The sequence below is a fragment of the Rhea pennata genome, chromosome Z (genome assembly GCF_028389875.1).
Source record: "Rhea pennata isolate bPtePen1 chromosome Z, bPtePen1.pri, whole genome shotgun sequence".
Taxonomy (NCBI): Eukaryota; Metazoa; Chordata; class Aves; order Rheiformes; family Rheidae; genus Rhea; species Rhea pennata.
This window is the reverse complement of record NC_084702.1, coordinates 36,038,471-36,061,808: the sequence shown is the minus strand read 5'-3', so window position 1 is coordinate 36,061,808 and position 23,338 is coordinate 36,038,471. Positions and strand designations below refer to the sequence as shown.

General features: G+C 40.0%; 1 protein-coding gene across 4 annotated transcripts in view; it reads left to right on the top strand.

The window, feature by feature from the left end:
* MEGF10 (multiple EGF like domains 10) overlaps positions 1-23,338 on the top strand; it is a 102,713-nt gene that overhangs the window by 2,669 nt on the left and 76,706 nt on the right. The gene's annotated exons all lie outside the window — the stretch shown is intronic.

The following is a 23,338-nucleotide window of genomic DNA, read 5'->3' as shown; positions in this document are numbered from 1 at the left end:
GATAGGAATGAACGAGCTGTTCCTGACTTGCAGGTAAACAGAAAAGTTTGGCCTAATGAGCAATCTGTCAGGAACTTTCTTAATCACATTTTTTTGCAAAAGGACCTATTCTAATAAATGAGGGCATATGTCTAGGGAAGCAAATGCAGTTTAACAAAAGCAGTTGTTAACTCAGTTATGCAAAGAACACAGGAACCATGCATTAACATATTTAAGTTTGATTAACATCTAGCGGAGTTTGGAGTGGGCTTTTGACTGCAGCTGGTAAGGGTTTCTTGAATTTATATTCAGATTACTTGGCAGGAGTTTTGTACCATGCCTCTACATACCTTTTTGTTGTCTAGGCATTTGCACTTCTTTTCATTAGGGAAAGTAAGTAGCTTTGGGAAAACAGGTTCTGTGCATATGTGCTGCAATTTTCGTCAAAAACTGAGATAGGTTGATTCTTTTTTTCTGTAGAAAACACCATAACATCGATGTGATTCAGTATGTTCATTCTTTTTTTTGTAAAGAGATACTCTCCTTAGTGATAAAAATCCTTTATAAACTTTTTTTTTTTTTTTTTTTTTTTTTTTTTTTTTTTTTTTAGGTTTGGAATGAAATGAAGTAATTGAATTATGAACAAGGTTCTTGCATCCTTATTCCTGTTAAGCAGAACCTCACTCAATGAATGATCCTAGTGGCACCGTATTGCCCTGTTTAGTAGCTGATCCTGACTCATTGTCAGCAAGCCTAATAGAATTTGACCCTAATTTTTAATATTTTTAAAAGATTAGTTTCTCAGTAGTTGGTTCGTATGTTTGCCTTTGACATTTGCAGTATGTATTAGAATCAGTATGTCATAAGCTGAAATAAAATTACATTATTTTTTTTGTCTATGAGAGCATCAAGACAGATTCTTTAAGTGTTCTGATGAAAAGAGCATGTACCACCTTTCAGAAAAATAGGAAGAGTATTCTGGGTGGTGGAATTGGCTTTACTAGAACGGCTTTATTGATTGTGTCAGCATTTCTGTTAATTAACTTGTTCACACTCTCTGGTCTCTAATTGATGTTTTGCCTGTGTAAGAGTTTAAGGTTCATTTTCCTTTGGATGTAGACATTAGGTTTATATTAAAAGATAGGCAGGCAACTCTTCGTGTTTTATCTGTGCTTTGTATCTGATTATCCAAGAAATTAGTCCGTGGGCAGCAATGAGAAACTAATTCTGAGCCCTTTTGATGTGTAAGACAGCGAGAGAGTATGGACCTGGCAATCAGAAAGTATAGTTTTAACTTTGACCCTAACTCACTATGTGACCTCAGGAAAGATGATTAAACTTTTTTCGATTGCTGTAAAAGAGTTCTTCTAATGCTACTGGATTCTTCTTACAGAACACACAGATGCAAGTTAACTCTTGCAGAGTAGCTTGAATGTGAAGACTTTGTATTAGTGTATGTTCTGTTTACAGTAGAAACACTAGGACTGCTAGCAGCTGTGGTGCTGCTGTAGTGTCCCACCACTCCAGTTACAGAGTTGTACGAACAGCTAAAAACAATAGCAAGAACAAGCTTGACAACGATCCTGCCTTAAGGGCTTTATACTCTAAAATTTAAGACAAAATACAGTAGAAAGAGGGAAGGACAATGAAATCATGAAACCAGCTGTCAAGCTACTGTTGTATTACTGTTCATAAAAATCATAGAAATTAAAATGTTAAAAGAAATGAATATGTTAATGCCAGGGCTTTTCAGGTGTTAACAGGTTGTTTCTGCCAAGCAGGAGACTTCAAATAGGAGTCAGCATCAACATATTTGTTTGAAACATTAGTATGTTACCAGTGAGGGCTGGTGTCATGGTTCTGCCAGAGTCGTCATCTTGATAAGTATGAGAAATGAGAGGGAAATGGGAAGGTGCCATGAAAGACATGGGGTTTGAAAAAAGGAAGCAATTGAGATAGTGTAGCCCTTGAAATAACTGACATATTGTCACATGGAAATAAGAAGATAATCTTTATAGGAGAGTTCTGAAGGTACATGAAAAGATATCAATGAAGTTACTGATCAGTGAAAAAGAAGCTGCAGTAGCCAAATGGGTAATAAAATAGATAAAACTTCTATGTGTGTGGGTATAAAGCTGTAATTTGGATATTTGCAGGAAATACTGAGATTTGAAGTCTGAACAGGTGAGAACTCAGAGAGGGAGTTAAGCCAGAGATAACTCACCTGTTACTAGCCTGAAGGAGTAAGAGATGGTAGTCCATACTGAAAGGGAAGGCACACAGAAGGGAGGAGGACTGCAGCGAACTGAAACTCATGCTCCAAGGAGAGGTAAATAAAATAATATGGGACTGAAGAGGAGTAATGACCTTAGAGGGATACAGAAGTTGGGGTTTGTATCTGCGGGTGGCATTGCCCAGGTGAGAGGCAAGGGGCCAATTCCCCAGCCTGGTGGTTCCGCTTGTGAGCATCACCAGCCTGAGGGTTGTGGTGTGCATCAGGAAGACCTTTGGGAGGATGTGCTTGCCCCTTGGCAACAGAAGAGGTAAAGAATAGATAGGTCGTGGCAGCTAATGAAAGAAAACATGATCAAAACGAAGAGGGTGATGGATTGTGTTTAAGGCAACTGAGTCAGTGAGTGATAGCAGGATGGCTATTGAATCTGAGTTCAGCAGAAGAACTTATATGTTGCTTTAATGGGGGACTGCAAAGGAAAGAAAACTGAACTGGACAATAAAACAATAAAAAATTGTGGTTTATATTTTGATGCATATTGCCATTTTTTTTTCTTAAAGAAGGCATTGCCCTCTGAAGTTCTGCATACGTTGCAAACATTATGCTATGAGTTCTTTCTGAGTGACACCTCCTTTAGGGCAGATTCTGTTAGTCCTCTCCAAAGGGAGTAGCGCTTCATTCCATAAGTAGTTGTACAGGCGAGATATGTGCAGCACAAAATGCTTGAGAGAGACAGGGCAATAGGCTGTAGTTCTTCACATATCTAGGTCTTAGCCCCATGAGAAGATTTTACATTAATGAAAACAAACACATCTGTGGAGAGTCTCAGTGAGTTCAGCATATTCACAGCATGCTTTGAAATTCCTCCTTTACAGAAATCTTGTTTATCTAATTTTGGGACTTTCTTATGAGAGAGTCTCATCAGCAGTCCGTAGCAGTGCAGCTTAGTGAGTTTAAGGAATTTAAATAGAAAGAAATACTGTTGTCATCTTTTAAGTTACTCATACTTTGCAGAAATGTTTTGGTACAAATTTTGTCTTGCAGACAATTTTCTTAGCCATATATTCAAGGTGGAGGTAGCTTTGACTTAGCTTTTCTCCTGTTCCCCACTGCTGTTTGGAATGAAATCCTTCTCTATCAAAATGGAAAGTAATAATGAGATTATCAGCCATAGCATGCAGGGGATATGGCAACACTGCATGGCAGGTGTACTCTGCAGTTCTGCTACTGTGCCCGTCCCTGGTGCGGGACCTGCTTGAAAGCTCCCCAGCTCCTGCTCTGCCTGCGCGTTGGCGTTTTCTTCCGCAGGGAGCCCGTGGGCGCCGAGGGAAGCGGCACAATGCGATCCCATTCTGACATGCAATGGGGACGTGGTCATAATTCATATCTAACCATCGGGACTGCAGGGTGCATCTGCCTTGCATTATAGATACAGGCGGAACAGTAAGGTTTGCTCAGAGAACAAAGGAGGAGGAATTTGCAGCTGCGATGCTGTACATGTATTCTCTTAAACTCTTTTTAGGGAGATCCTGCTACCATGGTGGTATGCTTATGACCACACGTACAGCAAAAGATGAACTAAGCACGGCTATCTAACTTATCTTCATGTTTTTGCTCTTGCTGGCTTCATTCATGCCTTTTGTGCTGTAGCAGTCTATTTTTATTAACCATGTGGCTCAACATTTGCATTTGCTTTTGATTCATGCAAAATGATTTAAATGGTGGCTGTTTTATGTTACTTGCCCCTTTCTTGGTGTGACCTACAGAGAAGTTTTAGAATCAGTTGATTTGGATGCGACATTTTGAAAACTTATTTTTAAAGTTTCAGAGTGACCAAACTAACTAAAAAGGAGCAAAACAGTTTTGATCGCAGGGTTCTGCCAAAAAGAGCCCGGAGAGTGAACGTTTTGTGTGAAAGCATGCCTTGCAGTTTAAGCCTGAAGTGACAATAATTGTAACACAACACTGTTCATGTGACAGCTAGACAAAGAGGCCATTATGCATGGCTGGCCGGCCTCAGATCCTCCTAAAGCCATAGTCAAACTGAACTTGGTAGCCCCGAGAAAGGGAGTACACTGGAAGCAGCTCCCTGTTGAAAAAGAAAAGACACGTATGTGTGTATATATGCGTGCATGTGTGCCAGAGTCTAGTTACAGTGTAGCTTCAAAATGATATAATAGGTTTGTGCATGTGTGGGTTTTTTTTTTCTTTTTTTTTTTTTTTTTTTTAATAAGCTGTTCTCAGGGATCAGGAGGTAATAGATAATGTAGAATTGGAAACAAATATGGTGAAAATAAGATAGCATGTGTCAAGAGACCAAGAAGGTCTTTCAGTTCTTTTGCTTCCAACTGCAAGATTGTTTCCTATGGTGTGCTGTAGGCCTATGTAATCGAGTTATAGTTTCCACTAAAGTGTTTACAAAATTTTGGACCACATGTGCTTGTCAATATGTACTTGTTATGACCAGAACTTAAGCACAAATTATCCTCATGTGTATTAGTGGGGAGCATTCTTTGGTGACTTAAATCTTCTTCAAAGGGCTCAAGACCACAAGGTAAGAATCAGAGCATTTGATACATGAGGAAAAGTCCCTCACAGCTTGTAAGCTGTGATTGTCTTGGCCCCAAAGGCAGTGTACTTGCATCACCCGTTGTAAATCTATTTAAAAAATAGGATAAAGCAGCTGGAGTGGAAAGCTCTTCAATTAGAAATGTATCTGTTTTAAAAACAACTGTTTCCCTTTTGCTGCCCTAAAGGCTGGATTCTGGTCTCTGGTGCATGGGGATGGTACTTGGTGCCTACCAGAGCTATTTGGGATGACACTGGGCAGAGAGCTTTTCACCTCATTTTGTAACTACTGCCTTAGGTTCCCTATGTTTGTTTCCTTATTATTATTATTTTAATTCTGACTGAGGACTCTATCTAGTCTTTGCTTTTGAATGGCACTTGCTCCTAAACACTGGAGGGAAATGTGATTTACAGAGAGGTCTTTGCCTGTTTGTTGATATGTTGTACCGGTATAAAGTCAAGGCACAATGAGTTGAATTTCTTTAATTTCACTAAAGATCCAGATATGTTTTTTCATTTTACTGTGACTAATGCTATACTTTTTGAATACAGAAATTCAAAATACAAAGTTATTTCATATTCTGCAGTTGTTTTGTTTACAGTGACACATTTTTCCCCACTTTGTTTACACTTTCCTAGTGAATATTTTACTTTGGAGAAGCTTTTGAAGTGGTAAGAGGAATCAGAAAGCATTTTTTGCAACTGGTAACAGAATTGTATTAAATAATTCATCTTGTTATTTATTCAGTCCTCTGTCATTAGACTTGCTTGTGGAGGACTTTTGTCTATACTTCTGGGAGAGGCAGTCACCAAAATTACTTAGGTCTATACTAAGAGTTTCATGTTAGCAAAAACTAAACTGAAGAACATTAGGCTGCGTTTTGCATTTGTTGTACAAATGATGCATCAAAAAGCACTGTATGCAGATAGTTCTATCTGAATTTACGTGGAATAAGTGGAATAAGCACTGATGATTTTGTCACTTCCGTCTGCACGAGTAAAGGGCCGGGCTGTGCTCACGCTCCATCCAGCCGTATGCTTGCCGCCCCCAGCAGCGAGCCCTTCGCAGGCTCTGGCGACGCAACCCTCAGGAGTGCTTGCAGGGGCTGTATGGGCTCAGCGTTACACTCACAAACTGCTCTTTATGCCAAGCTGTGATCGAGGATCAAAATTGATTAGCGTAATGATTTTGTCTGAAGTTTACATGCCGATAAAAATCTGAACCAATTTTGGCCTGATGCTTGGGATGGTGGAATTGCTTGTTTGATTTTGGTGTGTCTGAGGGACCCTGCAGAGCCTCACCACTCCTGGGAAAATGCTAGGAAGTGTTTGGCCTTGGGAACTGAGACTAGCATAATTTGACTCCTGACCAGCTCCTTCCTCCAAGGTTCAAACTGTATGTTTTGGTAAATCTTCTTAATGGAGAGAAAATAGTGAGGGGACTGCCCAGCTGATGTCAGGGAGAGACCAAGCTGTTGATAAAAGAAATTTGCCTCATTCATTAGAGAAACCTTCTGGGAAGAGTGATCACACTGGCAGAGCGCAGCCAAGTAAGTTAGGTGAATAAATGCTCCCCAGGGGTAGAGCTGGGTTGGAAGGACTGTTTTTTCAAACAGTAGGAAAAAGATTGGTAATCATTAAAAAAAAAAAAAAAATGTTAAAATGCTGCCAGGCTGCATAGAAGTGAGGCTTTTCTCTCCCCTTGCAAGTGCCGAGGAAATGATGCTTGTGATCTGTCTGGGCTGTAGTTGCAGAATGTTTGTAGGCCACAGCACAGCCTTATTACAGCAATGGATTTTAATTATTCATGTAATTACTTTTTTGTGCGTAAGAACTCCTTCAATTATAATGTTACTACTAATATCTTAAAAAAATCCATGTCATATGAAACAGGAAATTGTCCTTCCCCTAAAGACAGCAATGCAAACAGCCTCTGGATTCTGAAATCCACAGTTACTTATGTGACCTTTTTATTCAACTAAAGGAAGTTATTTCCAAATAGTGGTGTTTAGATTTGGACAAATGAACTCGTGTCCAAAGTGTGTTTTACTGTTCAGAACACAACTGCTTATATCATGTTTGTGACTGGGACCACAAAAGACTAGGATGCTTGCCTATGTATTTTAAAAAATTATGGGCAGGGCATAATGTTGAGATGTACTGTGTGATTCTTGCTTGTTGCTTGCAATTTGCTATGGGCATCACTAGCTCTCTTGACATGAGCTCCCACCTCCTGTTTGTGGTCAGGTCCTCCAGTCCAGTCACTTGGTATTCTCTGATATACTGAAACTATCTAAATTACTCGTTGTGTGACATCAAAAATAAAGGGAACTTTGAAACTCCTGAAATCTTCATCTTTATATTGCAGCTAGGAGACTCTGGAGAAACTGGACTCCTTCCCATCTTCCCGTGAAATCTTTTTGAAGCATTGAATCAATTGTGTTCAGCAATTCTCCTGTTAGGGTGCACCAGTATTCTCAGTTTGTATCCTCTTCATGGAAAATCTGGCTAACTGCAGTAGGAATAAACACACCCTTAAGCCTGAACAGAGTTTTGGTAGACTTTAAAATGGGAGTCTCATTTACTCATTTCTGATAAGATGCCATCTTCCTATTTGCCCCAAATCTTGCCATGCTAATTTTGGAGTCCTCTCTTGAGTTCTGCATTTTTAAGTGAATTTCTGCAAGTCCTGGAAGACTTTTCCATCAGAGACTGCTTATCACCTACTGCTTCTTCCCGGTCCCCTGTCCTTGACAGAGGTTATGTACCTACAGATGGGACAAGAGAAATAGTTAAGAAGTAATTAATACCTATCCAGGTTTGACTGCACGTTGGTTGGGGACTATGGAGGAGAGGTAGAATAAATGATTCCGTCATTGCTGGGGAGCAGTATTCCTTTACCCTTTGGGGCGAGTTTTGGTGATACTATGGTTGAAGAGTGGTTCAGAGGCTGCAGAGCACAATTTTTACTCTAGTAGGTTTTGTTTAACTAAAAAACTGCTTCTTACGCCTAAGAATTTTGGAAAATTGAATTTTGTTTAAATACTGACTTATCTGCCAGCATTAAGCACCTGTGGCTGGGCTACTGCCGCTGCTTTGTGTGTGAGGTAATCTTCTGCATATGATCTAGAAAGAAAAACTATTTAATGCTTTGCAGTTGCTCAAGGTTGTGTTTATGAACACGAGGTCCGGGAGCAAAGCTTAATCCCCGATCCCGCCAGCCCTGGCTTTCCAAAGCATATTGAATGTTCCCTGTAGCTAACTTTTGCATCTACTGGCATGCGGCAAGGCTAACGGTCTGCCGAACGCACCGGGGCTGGCGAGTCTCTCCTCCATCCCCTTCGGAGCACTGTCGGCATCATTTTCTTTTTTCCTGGGCTTCAGCCATAGAACCTCTCTGTGGTCCCCTGCAGCAGGAGCAAGGTGCTGAGAGCTGAGCCGGGAGGATGTCAACCTTTGGCGGGGTGCAAGGGCTGTGCCAGAGGAAGGGGAGCCCAGTGCTGCGCGGGGGCCCTGGCTGCTAGGCACTGCTCCTTCCTGTGGAAGGAGCCCAGTGCTACCTGCCTGGGAAATTTAGAAAACGTCTCTGTCAAAGGAGCTCTGGGCCATCTTACACAGTTTTTCCATGAGGAGACTGCATCTTCCTCTGTCTCTTCAGCTGTGAGAATTTTGGTATTTCTGAAGAAAATTGTGTAACTTGTACAAGCTCTCTATTTCTGTTACTCTGTTAGTATAATGATTGTAGACTGTGTCTTAGGTAGCCTTTAAGTATTCCCTCCTCTCTCCCTCCAAAAAATCCCCCCTCTTAATAGACTTCCCTCCTAATTCTTTCTATTTAGATGAGTACAGATGCAAAGGCTGAAAAAATCTGGGCCGTTCTTCCCCCAGGGGCGTCAGAGAGGAGCGATGGGGCACTGTTGTCCCATGCAGCCAGGAGACCTCTCGCAAGACAGTGTCTGATGGAGGGAATTTACCGGTGGCACCAAAGTTTGGTGCATTAACTTGCTGTTTAGCCTGCTTTATAATGGAGCTTTAGTGCTTCTTTAATCCGCGCCACATGCGGATGACCTGAGTAAACCCTGTGGGAAGACAGAGCCTTGTTGTGTGCATGTGGAACAGTTGCTTCAAATCTGACGTACAGCTGTGGCCTGGCTTGTTTGGAAGCAAAGAGTAACTTGATCTTTTAATCTTTTTTTTCCCCCCTCTCCAGACAGATATTGTAAATAACAACTGTTTCTGAAGGATACCTGCTAGTGAGATTGAAATGTGTGTTTTGAATTGAGAGCTAGATTTCACGATGATTTATGCTGTGTGCAAGGAGTGGGATGTTTTTATTCTTGGCTATTTTCATTTCTTTTAGATTAAAGAAATAAGAGCAGTGGCTGTGGGCCTGTTTTTTTGCATTGAGGGAAAAACTCAAGTGAAATCAGCAGATTTGTGGAGTAAGCAGGCTAAGGCACACAAACACAGATCCTCTGGTGCCTAGGTAATGCACTGTATGGACTGTGTGAGCACTATGTGACTGTGTCATCCAGATATCCCAAATCCACTTGCAAAGCCAAAACAACTGGTCTCTTTTAATAGATTACAAAAGAAAAAGGCTGAATTTCCAACTCTATGTAATAAATTCTGCTGAAAATACATAGCAGCATTAGTTCACTTAATGCTTTATTATGTTTTTGGATTAAAAGCACCCACAAAGAGTGCATTTTTTGATTATTGTATAAGAAAACTCAGTAGTTACTGAAGAACAAAATAAAATCACATCAAAAGAGATGCTTCCTTGCTTTAAGCAACCCTGCTGCTGTCAGTGGATTTTTCCATCCTCAGAACCCATTTCAGGGAGTCAGGAGACTTCATCTCTGCCCTGAAACAGTATTACTCCTCTGCAACTTTAATGCACTTTAAGATATGTTCCATTCTTCCCTGCTCAGCAGCAGTTCTTGTCAATTTGCATTACATCTGAATAACACCAGCCAAGATACATGCTTATGATGAGTGAACCTCAAAGGATGTGGTAATTTGGATAAACATCCAAATTTGAGGTTCTGGTCTGTACCACTCAAATATCTAAGAATATTTTAAGAACACTTTGTGACTTTGCAGACTGTCAGCCTTTCTATGCATACCCCACCCTTTTACAACTCCACTTCTATTTTGGCAGTGGATCAACTTCAGAAATTAGTGTCGTTTTTGTGGGGGTGGTTTTACGCTTTTGCAAAGTAGTGCTGAGATGCAGAGAGGAAATGCTCTTTCTACTCTGGCAATGAGAGAAGATGTAAAGCAGTCTTCTGTTCTCCTCTCATTCTTCGTAGGAATTTTCTGGAGTGAAGTGAAAATGCACTGCAGTTGCTCTGAAAATGTCTAGTGGCATTCAGAAACATCTCTGGAGACAGCGTCCTAGAATGTACTTGAAGCTTCTTTATCCCCTCCTGTGGGAGTCTCTCAGTATGCTTCCGAAAATTAACCTGCTTTCTGTTGTATTGCATATCTCCAGGGAAATACCAAAGTTTAGTTACATTCAGGTTTTGTCTTATGTGTGTTTTTCTTCCATACTGTTTGCAGCAAGGATACCAACGGGAAACGTAAAGAAATGAAAAAGCAGACAGATAAGAGGACATTACTGGCCTCTCCAGAGATGGTCCCAAATAGTTAAAAAAAATTCTCAGTAGTGATGTTGTGTGGTGATTCTTTGTAAATGTCTAAAACCCCCAAATATGATTCTAATAATGACGTTACACCCGCTACACACATGATTATTGCCGCTGTGGCAAAACTGGGGCCACAGTGGGGAACTAAGGGCAGCACACAAAAGAATTAAATTCTATTTCCAACTCTGAAGCTGATTTGTTTTATGACATTAGATAAAGTATTTAGATTCCTTGTATTCTAGGCAGAGTAGTCACTAGTAGTGGCCATCAGAGCAAATAGCCTTATGATATTGAAAAAAGTGTTGTAGATATTCTGGCTTTATGTTGATAAAAATATAGTATGTGAGATTGTTACCTAAGTGTACCTAAAAGGAAGTGTGTTTAAGTAAGTGAAACCTATCTCTTACTAAAGTAAAGAGATTTGGGGAGATCAGATACTTGTAAAAAGCACGAGAGGGAAGAGACCCCTGAGACAGGGAGCCACATGTAAACTTACTAGAATTCTTTGGAATTTGGACCAGCCTTGGATTTCCTGAGTGCACAACAAACACCTTCAGAGAGTGGCAGAGAAGCATCTGCCCTGGCTTATCTCTGGGGGAGACTCTTCCCAGAAAATGGTTATTTGCCTTCCTGGAGAAAGGGAATCAGTGTCTCAGTCTAACCTCTAGAAAGCAGGAAGATTTATTCATGAACTGGCTCACCAGGCAGTTGACAGGTTGAGTTGGACGAAGCGTCCGTCTTTTGCCTGAGCCTGCAGTAGACAGCGTGCCTTTGGCTTTCGATGGGAGGACTTCCTTCCGCCTTTCAAGAGCGGATGCAATGAATATAGATACACTCTTCTACGCATTCCTACCTTTCTTCTCGCTCTCTAGAGCAATGCAGAAAATTGGGAAGGAAGGTGAAATAATCCCTTGTTCTTTACTGGATGAAAAGAAGTAGTTTTAAGCAATATAGCAGCTGGCCTGTCCATCTTCCTTGCTAACAACAGCAACATACATTTCCATGCGTTTAGTAAAAGGCTGCGTGAAATTGGAAAGAAGATGTTAGTGAAGAGAGAATGCCTGAATAAGCTCAGAATCATTTTGCTATGTCAGGACGGGTAGATGTTAATAGAGCCAAAAGAAGATCAGCTGGCAGTGAAAAGAATATAGTAGTGATTACAGGCTAGCCTGGGCATGGAGTTTTCACCAGGTGTCACAACCATGAATCTGAAAAGTCAACTGACAGCCCTCCACGGTAGACCAGAGGAGGACTTCACTTCATCCTGGCATCAGACAATGAGGCAATGCGTCAAGGTGGCTTTTCTAATCACTCCCTTTTGCTCAGACTTTGCATTCCTGTATCCATTTACATTGCCCTCTGCTGCAGTCTGCATATTCCTTGCGAGGACGTCCATGCCTGCTGCCTGCCACGGTGGCCAGACAGCCACCTTCTCCACCGGGACAGCCTGAGTGCTCTTGAGCTGCTCTGCCTTTCAGAAAGAGCAAGTGGTTTTGTGAATGAATTCAGCTCTCATTCCAAATTTTCACAGGTTAGAAGAGATCTGTTTCATTTTTGTTCTCCCCAGCAGCTTCCTTATTGCTATCCAATCCATTTACAAATATTACACTGTTTTTGAATGAGAATTTTTGTCCTGGCTGGCACTGTGGGTTGCTTACATCTCATTAATTAAGAAATGTTTACGTGTGCATTCAAATGACCATTTTGTTTCCTTCTGAAAGTAGCCAATGCTTCTAACTTCCATTTTTAAAAAATTACACGCTGCTCACAATATCTGCTTTTTTTTATGAATGATTGAACCAAGGCCAATGTTTCTGTAGTTTTAACTGAGCAGCAGTAGAACTTGTAACAAAGATGCTGCTAATACCAGTTGGGCTGTAAGTTATAAGTCTACTTACAAAGTTTGCCTGTTTTTTTGGCACAGTCGCTGATGCACACTCTCCAGTCAATCACAGTAAAGTGCCTAATAACAGATGTGGCAATTAAGCTGAAGAACTCTGTCTCTCTCTTTTAATTTTTATTACAGGGAATAACAAAGTACCTCATTAAACCCACCATCATAGAGATTTTTTGAATTTGGCATACAAATGTCTGTAAAGATTAGGTCTCTGAATAGGGTGCCTTGTTGCTAAAGGTGCTTTATCAGACAATGCTATGAATAGACCATTTTTGTAATGACAAATATGCGCTCATGCTGCTGCTGTCCTTTTACACCCCTTACTGCAAAGAGATACAGATTTAAAGAATGCAACATGTGTCCTAAAGGATCATAATTTGGGGGATTTAGGGCCCTGTGCTCAAGTTAATGAAAATGCAGACTCAATTCTTCTAGTTTCAAATTATACTTCTGATAGAGAGTGTTAGCACCAGATAGCACTTTTAGGAAGGTTTCAGATAACCTGGAACCAAAGTAAATTAACATATTTTAATAGGAGAAGATATCTTGAAAAAAATATTAATTACAACCAAAAAGGTCGTCTTTTGATTGCTACAGTTTCTAAGGCAATTGCCTTCATTAGTTTCTTTTAATGATGAACCAGGCACTCTTTTTAAAGGAGAGTTGGGTTCATCATTAAAAGAAATTAGTTTAAGCGTTTAATGATATGGGATGTCTTAAGGAATTGTGGTAAGAAAAAACTGAAACTGATATAAATCACAACTGGAAACTTTGATATGAAATGACTGTTACTATGCATAAAATGCAAAATTGTTTACTTTGTCATTGCTGAAAAGAACATACTTTATTATTATCAGTCGCTAGTATTGGCAAGAGTTTTACTTTGTAGAGTTTTTGTATGTATTCACTAAAGCACAATGTCTTTCCTTTGGCCTTAACTACTTTTAGCTAAGAGTATAGTGAGCCTGTGTCTATGGGTCTGTGTAGATGTGCATGCATATGTACATGTGCAAGAAATTGTCCCAGATTCCTGGCAAGTTGAGTTTCTGTCTCTGCTGACTAAATAAGGAGACTAAAATTAAACACCTGCAAGCAAAGCTTGTATGTTTTGAATGATTTTTAAAAGAGGAAAGTGTTGAATTTAGATGTCTTAAATGTTCAGCTACTCCCTAACAAGTTGTTGACACTATTATTTGTCTGCAGGTATGAAAGGCCACAGATAATAAAATGAGACCAATTCAAGTCATCACTCTGTAATATCAAGGAGCAGTGCAAATCAAGCAAGCAAACAAGCAAAGGTCAGGGCTTATATCGAGAGAGAAAGAGAGGCTCACGGATATGAGCGTTGTTTTCAGAACTGCAGATGATCGTAAGCATTACTAATGGCATACAATCAGAATAAAGCTAAGTCTTGCCCCAGTTCCCCAGGGGCAAAAGCAACGAGTGAAAGCAACCATCAGTATAAACATGCACAATGGGATCACCTGATGGCGTCTTACCAGGGCCTTTAGCAGTAGTATATTAAGTGTGGTGAGGAGATAAGGGAAAATGGGTGAGAAATAAAATGGATAGTAGGGAAAATGGGTTTGATCTAGTATGTGGGGCTGAAGCTAGAGAGCTCTTTTCATTTATTCTAGCTAGGAGCAAGCCTGAAAAGATCCACTGAAGGGAGCTCCCAGTGCAGCTAAGGCAGTTTGCTATGAAATGTCACTGTCCTGTATGTTGCTCACTCTAGGATGGCCTCCTTGGATCACATTGTGTACTCTTACTGCAAGCTGTTCAGGGCAGAATTCCCTTTAACGGGAATACAGTTTGTCCCTTTAACTGGGTTTGTTTTTAAAAAATTAGAATTAACATGCTCTTTGGTCTTGCATTCTAGTCTTTCGTTTTCCTCTTTGAAGAAAAATGAAGGAATGCTATCCATTCTAACCTTTGCAAATGCCAAAATAGAAGATGGAGGAAATTAATAGGTATTACGTGGATGAAAACATTTCTGGGTTCCCCATTCCTCTATCAGTATGCTTTGGATTTACTTTGACATGGGAGAACCTTGTGCAATGAATCATAGATGCTTTGAACTAGATTGCTGGAGGTGGAAAGAAAAGCTGATAAGCAAAACATTGAAATGCTCAGAGGCTGCATAGATTGTTAGAATAAGATGACATCAGAGTTAATTAACTTTTTTTCCCCCTGAAATTGAAGTCTGTAATAAAGCACAGTGATTAGAATTTACAGGAGTGAAATGCTCAGCCTAAATCATGAAGATAGGAGCAAACTGGAATAACAACTTTTTGTTTAGTGAGTTCTATGCCAATGGATTTTCCTTGGATGATTTACAAAGTTAAGCATTCTGAAACACTGTTAGCATCAAATTTGTTCGTGAATTATAACAATTTATTAGCAATTAGAAGGTATGAACAGATGATGGTGTTTGTGTGTGTCTAAATGAAAGAGTCCAGGGAAAGGCTGTCATACGTGTGGGGAACTGCAGATTTTGTCAGTGATAACAGAGCCTGTGGCTGATAAGGAGAAGATTAATATATGATGGAAATGTATGTGGAGAGAGGGAACATGTATAATGGAGGAAGGAAAAAAAAAATAGAAGAGGTCTTTGAAAAGAGTTAAAAACAAGAAAGCAAAAAACATTTAAAGGAGGGAGAAAACCTTTGAAAGGGGTACAAAAATGAAGAGGAAGCTAAAGGAATTGTCCAAGACTGTGACTGTACTCCTTTGTACAATGGTAGAAAATTGGAAGTGGTATGTTACATATATATGTAGGCGTATATATGTACATATATATGTATATGTATTGTATATATGTATGTTACATCTCAGCTGTTACCTGAGATGATAGAGAAATAAGATTCACACCAGCTATGGTCAAGAGAGTATGAAACCATAAATGAGCATTTCTGCAGAAATGGAAGCAAGGAATCTGCGTTTAGGTAACCACAGGATTGTCCCAGGCAACTTGTCAGCAACCACAAAGTTTTCACAGTTGCATTCGTAAATACAATATCCCTTTCTCGTATTCGCTTTTGTAAATGGTATCCTCAGATGTCTGGTGATTTTTATCTGATGAAGGGACTGTGCTGAAAAATGGATACAGGGGTCTTTTTGGCTTTTTTTTTTTTTAATCGTGTAAAATTCTGTAAGAAACAGAGCTTCTTCTACATGCCAGTAACATCTAATATGAGAGATAACTTAAGTAACTTTCCCTAAACATGTACATCTGGCTATTTTTTACCCCTCATGTTCTAGCCTGTCCATGGCAGGTGCCATTAAATGACATTAGGCTTAATGTACAGATGGACTGGTACGAAATACATTATTTAATAACGAGAGGAGAGGAATGCATATGTGTGGATAGGTCTAGAGCAAGCCCTGCACCTTATAGCCTTCCTTACAATGTATTTTACTTGCTTCCGTTACAATTAAGTGTCAACAGCAGCCCTGGGAAAGATGCCCAGGGTTGAGAGGTGCCGTGTGGGTACAGGCTGAAAGCTCTCGGGGTGCGTCGGCACAGCTGTGCGCGCAGCAGCCCCGCAGGCTCGAGCCCGCTGTCTTGCCTCCGGCCCTCGTTGCGTTGGTGCCTTTGTCCCAGCCAGCTCCGTCTTCCCTGACTGCACCCCGTCCTGTTTCCCTCCTCTGCTTTCTTCCAAAAATGTGGCTGGGGACATCCTTGTGGCAGCTGTGTGGCCCCGGGAGCGTGCCAAGGGGATCGCGCCATAGGGAGTGGTGGAAAGAGGGGCTGGCGTGGGGAGGAGGAGGAGGTCTGCCTAGTGGGTAAGGCAACTCGCGGCTGCGGAGGTGATGTGTCAATGTGCTGTTATCAAGCAGGCGAAGGCAGGGGGGAAAAAAGGCACTCGGCATTGCTCGAGGCAAGCAAAAATAGCCTGCCATCGTACAGGCACTCTGCTGGGAAACTCTGATCCCTGAAAATCTGCCCAAACTTAACAAAAAGTAAGGCGTGAAGGAAGGAACCTACTCTGGATCCCAAATTTTCCCCTCGGTGATAAGCTGCAGACTCTCATTACCTGAAAATTTAACCCTGAGACAGCCTGTGAAGGTTTTCATGATCTCTGTTTACAAAAATGGTTAATTATAAATTTGCTTCAGAAACAATTTCCTTTTGTTTGTTCCTCCTCATGCCACATACAGCTCCTTTGTCCAGTCACATATGCTCTTCTTTCATTGCTTAGCTTGGGGTAAAGGAACATCAAGCATCTTCTTTTCTTTTGGTCAGAGTGCTAAATGTTCAAATAATAGATTATTCTCCTGTGATACCAAGATCAGAAATGGGTAATAAATATATTTACGTGACATAATTTTATATGGTTCACTTAATCTTCCTTATGCTAAAGAAGATTTATCAGCCTTTGTATTCTAGTTGGCATTTCATCTTCTGAAAGTGTTTTTTTCAGATAATTTAGTTTGGATTCTAAACAGCTTTAAGTGTCTTTATTTGGTAACTTTTCATCTGGGTGGAAGCTCACTGGACAGCAAGGTTGGCCAGAAGATTTATTTGTTAGCCATTCATCTTGCAGACTTCCCACATGAATAGTCCTTACACATACAGTTCCACGTGCTATAGGTAACTTCTGCTATCAAAAGCTGGTATGCTCGAGACCAGTACTTGCTGTCTGCCTGAAAAATTTCTCTTTGTATCTGAACAGAGCTCTGATTTAGTGGACAGTGACAGCTACAGTGAAGTGACCCCATACTTGCAATGCTTGGCAGCCTGCCCTAGAGGAATAATAATGAGTCCATCTGCAAAGGATCTGGCATGCTGGCATTTGTCTTTGCCATGCCTCCTTGCCCCATGCAAACTTGACTTCCACTGAACTTTCTCTCCCTCTCCTTTTAATACTGATTTGAGGGAGGAGAAGGGGATTGATAAACGAGTTTATCATCCCTGCTGGCTTACCGCCTATGGAAACTCTTGCTGTACAGAGAGTGCATTGCATGGCGCTAAGTGAATTTGGTGGACTGAAGAGAGCCTCGCTTCTCAGCAGCCCAGAGGATTCTAGGGAAACTCTCACCTGATCGTTTACAGTAAGAGTAAATGCTGTAGAGGATACTGATGAGTGACTTGTAGGGAAGTGCTGGGTCCTGGTGGACCTAGTTTGTGCTGGTGATGGGTTAGCGCTATGTTTCTGGGTCTCCACCACACCGTGACGCTTGGGCGGGCAGAGCTGCCCAGACCCAGCCACCTAAAACTGTGCTGTGGCCCGGAGTGGCACTGCTAGTACAAGGCTGGCCTCTTTTAAGAGTTAAGGCTTTCTGCTTCCCATATTGACTCCAGCCTGTGTAATTACCTGATTTCATTCTGGAAATGGAAATGTCCTTATAATTGCAGTAAGAGAACTTATTTGACACTTCTTGGGAAACACTGTGCTGTTTGACACCTGCCGACATCTCCAGGCTTCTACCAGAAAGTTTTCATGTTTAAGTAGAAGGTAAGTGCCTTCCTCCCCACCCCCCCCAATAGATGGGTGCTTTAGGATAAAATAACAATAATTATTTTTATTTTTAGGAGGAACAGCGTAAACATGCCTCCTGTGAAATGATATCGTTAGTTAAAAAAATCCTGATGTCATAGCTTCTAGAACAGGTATTTTCATGAGCTTTGAACCAATACAGCCTGGTCTCCTAAAGATTTTTGGGTTATCAGTGGATTCTCCGGAACTTAATGACTTTAAAACTTCTTCCTCTGTCATATTTATTTGAAATGGCCAATGGATTTGGAAGTTACTGGACATGAGGACGTACATACACATATAGAAATGCTATGATTGTGTAAGCTAATTAAAAAGATAAAAATACAAAAATAATCTGGGCTGTTTGGAAATGGAAAATTGCAGTTCATTACTACCTTATTTTTCTTAAAACACAGTGCTTGGAGAAAAAAAGTAGCATTGTATGAAGACCTCAAGTTTGAAACTGGCTCTGCGATATAACCATTTATGAACAACTGAAAGAGATAGTCTTTTTCATTAAAAACCTTCTGGCATTTGAGAGAGGATACCAGGGACATACCTGCCTTGTCTTGTAGGCCTAAACTTTTCTTAATTGGCGTAATCTGTATCCTGCCATACAGAATCCTGCCATATGCAGGTAGAGTTCTGAAGTGAGAAGGCTTAGCAGAAGACTAAACTTATGTGAAGTAGAAAACTGGAAGAGCTGTTACTTTTGTGTGCTAGAAGATGAAATAAGGAAGCCAATACTCTGTTTTGGCAGAGAGGGTTCTATGACTGGGTTGCTGCATTTTATTGCTCATTATATATTTAGCAAAATTCAGTAAGCAAGGTCAAGTTGTCAGTAAGTGCAAAGCCAAAGGCATGCCTACCTGTCAGTGCAAGTTCAGGTGAGCAGTGAGGTTTGTAGGTAAAGAAGCACAAGCTAAGAGCATTAGATTTGACATTTTCTGTCAAGCAAAGCCTCAGTTTTGCCAAGTGAGTTGTACTCATCTCTCTTGAGCCCTTATCCGAGCCCCTAGTTGGGAAAACACCTTTGGAGTGACATGCTTGGAGGATCCAAGACCAGTCACTTCTAGGGGGTGGCTCCTTGCAGCACCTCTTGTCAGCACGTATCCTGTTCCTCCTCCTGCTTTTCTCAGCTCAGAATTCCACAAGTTACCTCCTCCTCGAATAAAACCATACTGTTGGTCTGTCTCGAATTCCCTCCAAGTTGCTCTCATCTTTCTGAAACTGTGCACCGTATAGCACATCTTTTATCTTAAGGACTGTAGTCACCGGGACTGCTACTTCTTTATCCTGTGGTGGGATGCCTCTGCTGCTCAAAAAAGAAAGACTTTTTAGCTACTGTACTGTATTGCAGGTGCCTATGTAATTTCCAGTCTATTATCGCTCCAGTTTTCTCTAGACATTGCTGCCTTAGAGGTAGCAATTCTTCTTTTTAATGTCTCTGTTCTAGATTATCCTCTAACTTTTTAATTGTTTTTTTATGAATCTTACTTTATTATTTTTCTATCTTTTTATCTCCTGATGTTATCAGATGTGCTGCTCAGTATCATTTGTGAATTTAATGGTGGTATTTCGTTTATGTCTTTTCTACAGATTGTTGGTAAAGTTGTTCTGTAAATCTCATTCTAACACTGATTTTGGTCTCCCACAGAAGGACTACTTTTTAACTTAATCACACTACTGTTTGCCTTGCTTAGAGTTCTTCAGCCAGTCGAGGGTCTGTGTGATAGCACTCCTATTCAGGGTTAATGCATCCAAGCTCTGTGAGTGAGGTTTCATGTGACACAGTGTCAAGCTGACTTGCTAATTTCCAAAGGAAAAAAGCCTTCTGCTCTTCACCCGTTAATTCTCTAATGTAATCAATAAAAGCAATCTTTTTTTCATAGTCAGAAGTTAACATGAGACTAATCGTCATTGACAGGATTAGGTCAGGTTCAAATTTTGCTTTTGTTTGGCACTAGGAGTTTAAGAGATGATTTTATAAACAAATTGTGCCCCTGCTAAAGGAGTTCAGCCTCAGGAGTGAAAACAGTATAATGTTTTGAAAAACACCAAGTAGGAAGTGAAGAGCAAGAACCAAGGAATTCTTCATCAGAAAATCTTTAAGTGGTGCCAGACCTCTGGATCTCATCTGGATGCCATCATGTCCTTTGACTGGTGGCATCACTGAGTCTGTTGTACCAGCTTTGTCCTGCTTTGGAGGTTGCGAGGGCAGAAGAGAGCTGCAAGGGAGACTCCAGGCATGACCATGTACTTCACAAATTCAGTCTGAAAGTTTACATATGGTGAATATAAGGAAGATTTTTTTTTTTTTAAAAAAAAGACATCATTTGCCATATATGCAGGATAGTTGCACTAAAAATGCAATTAAAAATAATCCATGGTATTACAGCCCACACATTGAAATACCTGTGCAGAAAGACTGAAATGAGTGCTGTAAAACCTTAGAGATATGATGGCAGACTACAAAAAGATCTTACAGTCCTGAAGTTCCTCTTCTAATTAAATGGCATGTTCCTGCTGCATGTTTTATGTTGCAGTGATAAAAATGCTTTTGCAACAGTAATGGAAAAGCTGCATCAGCATTTCCCTTGGTCTTGGATCCTTTATGTCATGTTAGCAACTGTATCATAGTATTCTCTGTTGCTCATGCAGGTCTAATCCTGCTTAATTCACAAACAGCGCTTGGTTCTGCTGACCATAAAATATTTCTTCACAGCCTTGAGCAACCTTTACTACTTCTATGTTTTTCATTCCTTTAACTTCCCTCTCTCAATTCCACCAATATTTACGTTTTGTTAAGAGAGCGTATAAGCTAGGGGGGAGCTCTGCGCACTGAGTGGTGTTCCTGGCTCTGCTCTGGAAGTGCTGAGAAGATTCATTTGAAATCGTGTCTTGGTTTTCAGTACGTAGAAGAGAAGCATTTTTTTTTTTTTTTTTTTTTTTGCCTCCCCCCTGTTTTTTCTTCCTTTGATCCTGGGCTCTAGGAAAAAACACCAGAACAAAAAAGTGTGCAGAACTATCAACACTGTTGCTAGGCGCAGAGAAAAATACCTACAAATGTCAGATAGTATTTAATAATGTCTGTATTTATGCTGTGCGCATACAGGCTCTTCCTCTACTTGCTAGAGAGAAAAATGCAGCTCGTGCATTTGTTCTCATTATTTAGGGCAGTACCAGTAATTCACGGGAGTGTGGTTTTGGGATACCTGTGCACCTGTTATACCCGCATCTTAATCTGCCTTGTCAGTAATTATAACTTGCCTTGGGATTGTCAGCTGAATCTTTTAATGTGACTGTTGTTGATGACTATTAACACCTCCATTTGATTTAATAAAGTATCATGAGCTAAATTTCTTTAATTAGATTACGAGTTTACATAAATGTAGGGGAGTTAATCTACTGTTGCTTCATGCAGCTGCATAACTTTCCTGTTGCATTTTGAAACCATGGGCCTGACTCAAAATCTGTGGAAACGAAGAATTCGGTGAGTCAAGCAGACCTTGATCTCACTTTGTGCACTTCTTGCCTTAAAGATCCTGCTGCAGCAAGAGGAACCACACACCTTTGTAACCCGAAGTCTTTACCTCCAATAGGAGTAATGTGAAATGCTCAGGGGCAATAATGTTTTTGTTTTCTACCAAGATACATTGATTCTGCTGTTTACTTTAGTGGAGGATGGGAGGAGAAGACCTGGCAATAAAATGCCTTAGGCTGGGTTAAATTAATTTGGGGCTCAATGGGATAGCGAGGTCAGAGACTTCACTTGCACTGAAAGAGTTGTACAGACTGCTTACTAACCAAAAGATTTGAAAATATGTTTTGCTAACTTGCACGCGGTCTTGTCACTGCTATCTCAGCTAGCAGTTCTGCATTTTTGCTGTTTTAAGTGCAGTATGAAAAATTTTGTGTTTCTGTCTGTGTATGTAGATGTGTTGCTGGATAGTAAAGAGCAAAAAAATTCATGTTTCTGTCCGCGTATGTAGCCGTACTGCTGGAGAGTGGAGAGCATTTGGGGAACCATTTGCCTCTTTGAAGCTCTCTTTCATTGAGGTCATTTGTGCCACTCGCAGGAGAAAGCTTTATGTGCCTACAACACTGGAGACAGAAATTATACAGTATCTTGCAGGTCAGATGAACTTTCTGTTCCAACTTCGTGTTATTTACTCCCTCTTATGTCTCCTAATCACCAGTTAATATACAGAGGCATGCACTTGAGCATTTTCAGCACTGAAACCACACGTACTGTATATATGTAGACAGTGAAGATACTGGTACGTTATTGTGTGAAAGAGTTGAAGTAACGTATAATAAGAAAAGTGAATCTTTGAACAGGGAATTTCAGTGTAAACTGTAGATAGCAAGAGTTAAATGAGTCATCCATTTTTTTTTTATTGCTAATATAAACACTTTAGCAATGCTAATCAGTTGTACTGATTTTCTGTTTTGATTTTCCTTAATAATTAAGCAAAAGATCTGGAATGCAATCAAGTTTTACACTAGGGGGTTCATGCAAATGATTTTTTTTATTTTTTATTTTTTTACATTTTAAGTTTTGTTAAATATATCCAAAAGGAAAGTTACTGAAGTTAAAACAAAATAAGGGAATACAATTCACTGCATATAATCGAAATGACTGCTTTAAATGAGGGGGAATCACCACTTTGCTTAAATTATTAACTGAAAATACAGCTACTTTGATTCCTTTTTTAAGTAACTGCACTTTGACTACTGTTCTCTGCCTCGTACATGCAGAGAGACGGTTACGACTGTTACAGAGCACGAAATGTTTTTCAGCAGCCCTGATTTTTCAAGAGGGATTTAGCAAAATGGGATCATCTCTGTGTTCTTAACCATTTCTTAAAAAAAAAAAAAAAAAGAAAAGAAAGAAGTCAGCTATTTAAAATATATTTTCTTTCTGTGATTTTTTTTTATACTGACTTCTTAAGAACGTACTGAGAAGTAAGACTTTCATCTTTTTTTCATGGTCCAGTTAACTTTCTTCTCTTAAAGTAAGTTGTTTGTATGTGTTGCTTTATTCTGTTTCATAATATTTGAAGTAGTAAATTTCTAATTCTTTTTAATGTATTCAAATAATTGTTTTATTTCAAAATAAACACATTGATTAGAAATTTATTTTCTTATTTACTACAAATTAGTTTCATCAATCTTGGATTTTCTTCCTGATCTCAGAAGCTGCGTACTGTTAAAATTTGTGTAAAAATGAAGACATGGGGTCAGATGTTCACTGAGAGGGAAGTAATAAAGCTTAAGTTGTTACAGAAAATTTACCTTTTACCAGTGTTCATTCTGGCATTTTGCGGATTAATGGCAGGTTAGATTAAAAGCAATTCACTATGCAAATTAAAATCATTTGCTTTTTTTAAAAAAAAGAGAGACCTAATCAAAGTATTAGGCTAGCCTTTTAGGGTTTTCTGTTGTTATTATAACTTTTTTGCTGAGCAGAATGATTATTCTATTTGGTAATTGTACAGCCGGCACAGGAAGGGGTATTTATGCAAAC